The sequence below is a fragment of the Rhagoletis zephyria genome, unplaced genomic scaffold (genome assembly GCF_001687245.7).
Source record: "Rhagoletis zephyria isolate East Lansing unplaced genomic scaffold, Rhagoletis_zephyria_1.1 Rzeph_scaffold_07337, whole genome shotgun sequence".
NCBI classification, from domain to species: domain Eukaryota; kingdom Metazoa; phylum Arthropoda; class Insecta; order Diptera; family Tephritidae; genus Rhagoletis; species Rhagoletis zephyria.
Genome location: NW_016164420.1, coordinates 5004 through 13624, shown reverse-complemented (window position 1 = coordinate 13624; position 8621 = coordinate 5004). Strand labels below are relative to the sequence as shown.

Genomic DNA, 8621 nt, shown 5'->3' with positions numbered 1-8621 from the left:
TTTTTTTTTTTTTTTTGAAATCATAAAATATTTAGAGATCGCTCAAACTGCTCAGAAGTTTCCATATTTTTTTATATGGGGAAAAAAATAACTTTTCCTAGAAATGGTATAGAATCCATGAAAATCAACATTTTTTGATCGGAGAACTCTGCTTCTCTTCAGGAGACTTTCAATAATAATACCCAATTATTTATTTAACTATTTTTTAATACTAACGATTTTTTATTGGTCCCCGTTTTGTATTTTTCGAGATTTTTGTGGGTTTTTGGCGGACCTACAAATTATAGTTGCGATGCAAAAATGATTGAGTAAAGAATTGGTTATTATTACTGGGAATCTTCTGCAGATAAACAGAATTTTCTGGTAGAAAAATATTGATTTTTAACTATTCTAAACCATTTCTACGAAAAGTTGTTTTTTCCCCATATAAAATAGATGGAAAATTTTGGGCGCTTTGAGCGACCTCTAAATATTTTTTTTTGACTTCGAAATAATGAATAGGGGCATATTTTTTTCGGTATAGAACAATCCTAGGGGGTAAGAGCATAAATATTCGGACTTTACTTCCCCCCCCCATGCATTTTTGGATCACCCTAATGTACATACATATGAGAATGCCTATAGAAATTGAAAATCATACAAAACAGGGAGAAAATTCTTACCACAGTAGCAAGGCCGCTAGTAAAAGCCGAAAGCGAGTAAATATAGGGTGATTGAATGGTGATGCAGATCTTTGTAATATTTATTATTTGCAATATCTTATATCATATGAGGAGAAAATGATTCACCTCTCGATTTGAAAAGGTTTTTTAATGGTTACCAGTTTCTAAAAACCTGGTCTTCTAGTACCGGTTACCATTTGTGTTATTACATGAGGACGCACGCCACAAATCGGACGAGAAGCTCGCCCAAACACTTAGCAAACGTAAGTATAAACGCGAAAATATAATTTTTAATATTACAAATTTGGAAAACCGGGGATGTCGTGCTAATATGGTTATAACAAAAATTAAATCGGTTTTTTTTACCGGCTACTAATTTATAAAAATCCGAATTCTTAGTACCGGCTACCAATGTCGCAAAAAGCTGAGCCTAAAAAAAATCATGTCGACCATTTTTTTTGCGTTTAATTTATAAAACGAAATCCGCATTCTTATTGAAACACCCTTTAGTAAATAGATATTAGCTGGTCCCAGATGATTCAAAGAAATGGCAAAGCAAGCAAAGAAACAATACATTTAAAGGCGTCTAATCAAAACGGCATAATCTTTTGTTGGTGCGATTTCTTGTTCAACCAATTTGTAGTTTGTTGTCATTGGGATACGAATATTATTGACATAATCATCATCATTGGCATTGAGAGAAGCTCACACGTGCACTGACCTAAACGTGGGTACACATATACACATACTATTTATGTAGTACAATCAAACAAATGTAAAACATAGATCGCCACCGTCAACAAATACAGCAAGTGTACATCTGAAATGAACCCAAATACCCAAATAGCTAAACCGACGCTGGCACTCAAAAAAAAAAACAGCAAGACAAAAATATACTATAGAGCTGCTTATATAAAAGACAAGAAAATATTAAAACACAACTCATGCTCGAAGAAAAAAACGGACTAGCAAAACAACGAGAAGCAGGACAGGAAGTGTGAAAAGGCGGTTTCAGCGACAGCAGGAGGATATTGGAGGAGTCAGTCGTTGGACATAGACGAAGACAAAACAAAAATGAATTTATTACTTTCGCCAATGGCGAGGACAAAACCCAACAGCAACAGCAACAGCAACGAGTCATATACTACTTAAGAAAAAAAAAAACACAAAATAAATGGGATATTGAAGACATGAGCACGTAGAGAATGTATGGCTGGACTGAACTGAGTTGGATAACAAATAAAAAAAAAAAAGGACGTGGTTAAGTAAACATGTGTTGCTGCTTGGATTGTTGTCAGAATCAAAACACGTTCAGAATAACGAAGCAAACAAAAGACAGTATGCAGAGTGTATTTGTATAGTACATACTTCACTCATACTCTTTGTATATTTAGTGTCAAAATTCAAGCATTTAGCAGTTGAAAAGTATTCTCAAGTGTGAGTTTTGTGGAAATTCAAATGGTTGGTAATAATCGTAAAATGAAGGACATACTGTCTTACAAGCACTTAAAGCTCAATGTTCAGTTAATATTGCAGAAAAATCGCCCAAACTGGCCAACTGGAAATGGTTTAGGAAAGAAATCATAGAAATATGCGCTCAGATACAGGTTGGTTTAATCTGGCCGATGTTGAGTCGCACAAACGCTGGCCGATCCGGTAAGCGTTTCCGGTTGGAGTTCGATTTTAGGCGTTAAAATAGAAATTACTGCTAATTACGGATTGCCAATTAACCCGCTGGAGTTCACCGTTGTCCAATTTATCAAATGAAGGAAAGTCTATTTGACTAGACCCACCTTGCCAGGGACAGAAATTGAGTTCTCAGAAGCGGCAAGGTATCTAAGGGTAACTCTTAAGAAAAGACGCAATTGGATTTCATATCTCTCGAATACTACCAACAAAGCTATCAGGAAGTTTTATATCAGCCAGCGACCTCATGGCAAAATCTGGGGAATATCACCTAAACTAAAGTATTGATCTTTCAATATTATCGTGAAACCTATTGTTACATACGCGGCACTGGCCTGGCGGCCAAAACCATAGCAAATAAATAGCATTCCTGCTCTGTCTATTCTGACCGAAAAGAAGGCCTACAGGGGGACTATATAGCTGCCCAATGTAATCAGCATGAAAAGTGGGGATTTTAAGCCATTTCTGGAAGATCTCAGATATCATGATACCGAAGTTATCCTTTGACAAAACCTACAAGGTTAGTATTCCTAAAACGGACTGCTGTGAAGCGTTAATATCTATGATAGACAACTAGTTTCAGGTACATATGGTATACTTCGAGGATGGACAACAACAACAAAATAATACACTCTACAACTACTTAGCAGTTGGGTAGAATCTCAGATTACTGCCCAGTGACAGAAGTCAAAGGGTATAAAGCAATGAAATAAATTCAAAACTCCCTCCAGAAGGAACTCCGAGAGATTTCTTTGATCATAGCTGGGAGCATCTTAGGACTCTTACAGGCGTTTTAGAAGGCTCCAGGTCAATCTTATGTGCCTGTATTCCTTCGCAGAAACTAACTAGCTGTTACCTGCCTCTGTATAAAGACCGCCTAAAATTAATTGTAAATGTCAATTTTGAGTGAAGAGTATTCAGTAGTTACTAAAATAACACAGTTTTCGTATTTCTGAAAACTAGCGTTATATGGGAGGTAGAGGCGCGGTTATTGTCCGATTTTACCCACTTCATTACCGTTCGTCCTACGCTCAAAAGAAGTACACATACCAAAATCCGTTAAGGTATCTCAATTTTGACTTGAGTTATCGTGTGCTCAGACGGACGGACGGACGGACGGACGGACAGACAGTCACCACTCAATCGATTTTGTTTTTTTTCATTCTGAGACTTTATGTATATATGTATTTGTCTATATCTATCTCGATTCGTTTTGGCTGTTACAAACAGTGTTGCCGTTTTTTTTAGGAAATGTTAACAGAACCATGCTACTGAAAAATATTCCACCTGAGAGTACGAAAAAATGCATCACTTCAAACTTTTAAAGGGAATGCAACTCTTCTCCTTGCAGCAGCAACTCGATTGTTGGGTGCAAAAAACAAAACCAACTTCAATTCCCATATATAAATTTAAGAGTACCGTTAATTTCTCATGATCAAATTATCGGATCTAAACCAAATTAGTATGGGACCACCTATGAGGTACAGCCTTTCTTTTAAAAAATTTTAGAATTATAGAAATCGGCATAAATTGCGGTAACATACATATAAAAATATATATTCCGACGAATTAATAACCTCCTCCTTTTTTGAAGTCGGTTAAAAAAAAATAAAAATTTTCTTCGGCAATGACTCCTTTTTTGCGACTTTCTGAAAATTCTCAACGCCAATACTGGTTACAAACAATAGTTTTGTGAACAAAGTTATTATACGTTTGGGCACAAGTGGGCTCAGGTATAAAAGTACAAAAACGATAGAGACAAAAATTGAGATAGAGAAAGTGATCGAGATAGAGATAGACAAAGGAAGATATAAGACTGACGAATGTTGTTATGTTATGATGTATTGCGTTGTGCTATGTTGTGCTATGTTTTGTTATGCTAAGTTATGTTGTTCACCGCATTCAATTCACCACAGCTCACTCCAGATAACCTCAACTTGCATTATCTCACCTAAAATATCCTCATAAGTGTACAACGAAAGCAAAGGCGCTCACGAACTCAATGGGCGGAGTAAACTGGCGCAATCCAAATTAAAGAGAGGCAATCAGGTGAGGTTTTTTGGGTCTCAGCACAAATCGGCAAAGGACACTAGAGTCAAGTGAGAAGAAGAAGAAATGCCTAAAATGTAGGACCACCGCCAGATTCGGTCCCAAAATATAGAACTGCGGTTTAGCAAGGGCTGGGCATTACAGAGACTGCCTGCAACAATCTCCATCAACACCTTAACCAACTTAACGATAACTTGGAGGCATGCACCGCTAATGAACACTTTCCCGTTACAGTACACCATTTAGAGTTTTATCAATTTGATGAAGTGCGTGGTTTTTCCGAAATCAAGTACATGACAACGCATATTATTCCTGCAGTTTAAATTTGAAATCTCATTTTCTAAAAAATTATCTGTAAACTCACAACTAAGTAATTCACTAACAGTTGACACTTGACACAAGTTAAGTGTTGTCACCGATGCTAATCTACTTAAGTTGGTCAATGATATGCGAAACAGCCATTTTTGACAAACAGTGACCCATCTCAATATACATACACAACCCAACATGAAGACAGGGAAAGACTTTAAGAAATTTGCTGGAAAATGCCAAAATAGAAATTGTCAAGTCAGACGCTTCGTACGTTTGGCACCTCTAAAAATATTCAAAATTGATAAAATCTACCAGCAAGCAGCGTTGGAAATCACAGCATGCAAAAGTTGTGTTGTCGCCGTCGATGTGTAGCCACAAAGTCTGTGGGTGGATGCAGAATTTCCTTTACATATACAAAAACCGAAGGCGTTAACACCACGAATTGGCTGGCTGGCAGCTGTTCAAGCGAAAGTTGTACGGGCGCTGCCACAACCAACATACATTTACTTACTTATCGATATAATGATAAGCAGCGTTGATTGTCAATATACTTATGTAAGCACATATTTGAATTGAATTGAAAATCAGTTACCAAGAAGTTTATATCAGCAGTTTATGCCCCTCATTGGGTAAGTCGAAATTCAATTTGTGCAAAATTTTTGGGGATTTATTGTAATACAATTTAACGCACACGCGCACATAATATGGACACTTTTGATTTTTGTGACATAATAAATATGTACATACATACATACAATTGTGGTATAAATATGAAAATTTGTTGTAAACTCTGCTACATACATACATAAGTGCTCCATAATAAATTCACTTGATTGCCCATGCTCGCCATGCAGTTTTGTTGTTATTGTTATTGCTGTCAGTGCGTTAAAAGTATTGATGTGATCATAGTCACAGTTTATGATCGATAATATTTGCATTATTCAATTTTTGGCTGGATAAAGCGGCGAATGACCAAAAACTTTTGTGCGCACTTGCGTTTTTATTTCTTTGGCTTTTTTTTATGCATTTTCCATATTGCCAAAGTACAGTTTTGCTCGTATTCTTTTTCAGTGTGATGTGCTCGTATGTATCTGGAGTCTTTCATTGACATACAAAGTTATAATCAAATTTGATAAAAATGGTAACACATAAAGAGTATTTGAGTGATAAGTTGGAGTTTATGAATAGTAAATCACAACGAATTTTTATTCATTTTAATTTGGGGTTTTTATTAAGTAATGTCGAATTTGCAATACATTTTACAATAAACAAAGATGTAAATAATTTTAAAAATCTTTTTGCAGAAGATGTGACGACTATTACTACTTCATTAAGTAATGAAACCGGCATTATTTTAAGCTCGTCAGTGAAATATTGGCTGACAGCCTTTTCTTTTAACAGCAATATGCGGATGTTTAAAAACATTTATTTAACGAATATTTTTGAAGATGGTTGAAAATAGTGTAGAAAAGGTTTTTTTCACATTTACATATATATTTGAAGACGGCGCAATAATTCAAATCAGTTTAATTGACAAGATGAATGACATATGATGATATGGCTTTCAAACGAATATGGTTTAAGTAAGCTTTATTTATGGAATATTTTTGAAGATGACATGCGCCAGTTGAAAAGTTCCAGTTGAATTTAATGAGAGGTTAAATGAAACATTTTTTGAATGTCAGACAAAAGAACTTAAAGAAACCTTTTTCTTCAAATATTTTTTAAAAGAGGGTTGCTATCTCTTTTATAAGTCAAATTCAATTAAGTTAATTAAATAATTGAAATATTTCAATTAGAGAATTGGAGAATCTCTCTTATTTGTGGGGAGGGAACTGCAGTAGTATGCGATGTTTCCATCTACTGCCGGATCAAGTTAAATTTATGTATGTATGTATATGTAAATTTGTTCTTTCTTTACAAGCATATGAAAGTAAATAGGTTAGTTATTCCCAAAAGTTTGTGTAAAACATCTGCGCAAATAGTTAAATCGCTTGACGTGCTTTTTCGTTGCAATTCAGTAAACTATTTATAGAAACAGCTGTAAAATTTTTAAGCAGCTTAATATCTGTTGTAAACAATTACTTAATACAATCGATTTTAATCTACCTTCAAGTGGCCCTTTGGTGCAGTGGATAGCACATTGGACTTCTAATCCAAAGGTCGCGGGTTCGATCCCCGCAAGGGCTCAGGTGCTGCAAGAACATCGTATTTTTTGTCTTTATTTTTTTTTTTTTCAAATGCTCACAAACTTTTTGTTAAACATTTTAATTATTTATGGTTATGTAATGTCAAATACAACAACCATAAGTTACATTTGGAGTATTTGATACGTAATTAATATATAAAAGCAACCGGAAATTATTATTTTTCGATATAGAATAACGATTATTTTTGATAGAAAAAATAAAAGTCATGAAATAACGATTGAAAATTATTGAAAAAATAAAAATCAAAGAATAACGATAATGTTTAAGTAGTTATTTTATGATTTTTATTTTTTCGATCATATTTTCAGGGTTAAATTTGTCTGATCATAGAAAATCAAAAAAGGTTTTAGTGTTGACAATTAAAGAAACAAAGGTAGATAACATTCAAGAACAACAACAAAAAAGTTCAGAAGGAAAATGAAAACACAAAAAGGTTTTAGAGATTGCAAAATTCATACCAGTGAAAGGCAACATTTCATTTACTAAATAGGTATTAAGTACTAAGTACAAAAGTACTTAGGTAATTATGTCGTAGTAAATACCAAAGTGCTTATTACTTAAGTTGTTTGGATGTTACTAAATATCGTGTATGCTAGTATTTATTTACTTAGTTTCACGGTTAAATACTTAGTCTAAAAGTATTTAGTTAGTTTCATCTAACGCAATACCTCGTACCAAAGTAATTAGAGGCTTTGGCTTCACTAACTACGGGCACAGCGTACAAAAATATTTCGGTATTTTCGGGACTACTTCGGCATTTTGGAGAATATATCAGGATCTTCGGTATTCTAGGGACTATTTCGGAATTTTCGAGACTACGTAATTTTTAGGGCTTTCGGGACTATTTCGGAGTTTTAGGCACTACTTCGGAATTTTCGGAACTATATCCGGATTTAGCGGATTCTAAGGATTATTTCAGGATTTTCGGGGTTTTCGAGACTACTTAGAGGTTTCCACAGATTTTAAGGATTCGAGACTATATATATTGACAAATATATCGATAAATATACCAATAAAAATATCTTTTAGTATATCGATAACAATAAATATCGGTAAATAAAATTTTTTAATTATTATATTGGTAACAATATCGACGAATATAACGATTTCAAAATAATTAAATTTATAGATCAATATATCGATATAAACATCCACAAATATAACGAAACTTCCGAAAGTCCCGAAAATCATTAAATATCCCGAAAATGTCTCAGAATTCTTGACATAGCCCCGAGCATACCGAAACAGTCCTGGTTTAGTCCCGAGAATCCCTAAAATCCTGAAGTGGTTCCTAAATTGTGGTGAGGCGAGTTGAGGTGTGGAAAGTTTAGGTGAGACGTGGTGAGAACGGGTGTGATGATTTCAGTTGTGGTGAGTTAACGTGTGGTGAATTTACGTGCGGTAGGATCAGGTGTGGTGAGTTTGTGTGTTACTGTAAGTAATCAGTGAATTTAAAATGAAATATTTATATTAAAGCTAATTAAAACTTGATTTCTTTTGCGAAAAAGGGTTATTATCGCAAAAATGTGCAGACTTTTTCCACAATTTGTGTATGTATATAAAACTATTTATATGCTCCCACATTACCATCAACGTAACTTGAAATATCCATACCAGCTAAGGGTTAAGTTTTTTTAATAAAAATAATTTGGCTTTGTTTTTAAATATCATTTATACTCGTTTTTTACAAATTATAAAAAAA

General features: G+C 34.3%; 1 non-coding gene across 1 annotated transcript; it reads left to right on the top strand.

Annotated features, from left to right (window-relative positions):
• The first annotated feature begins 6826 nt into the window (after window positions 1-6826).
• TRNAR-UCU (transfer RNA arginine (anticodon UCU)) lies at window positions 6827-6899 on the top strand. The gene has a single exon. It is a non-coding gene; the product is annotated as a tRNA-Arg (tRNA).
• The last annotated feature ends 1722 nt before the right edge of the window (window positions 6900-8621 follow it).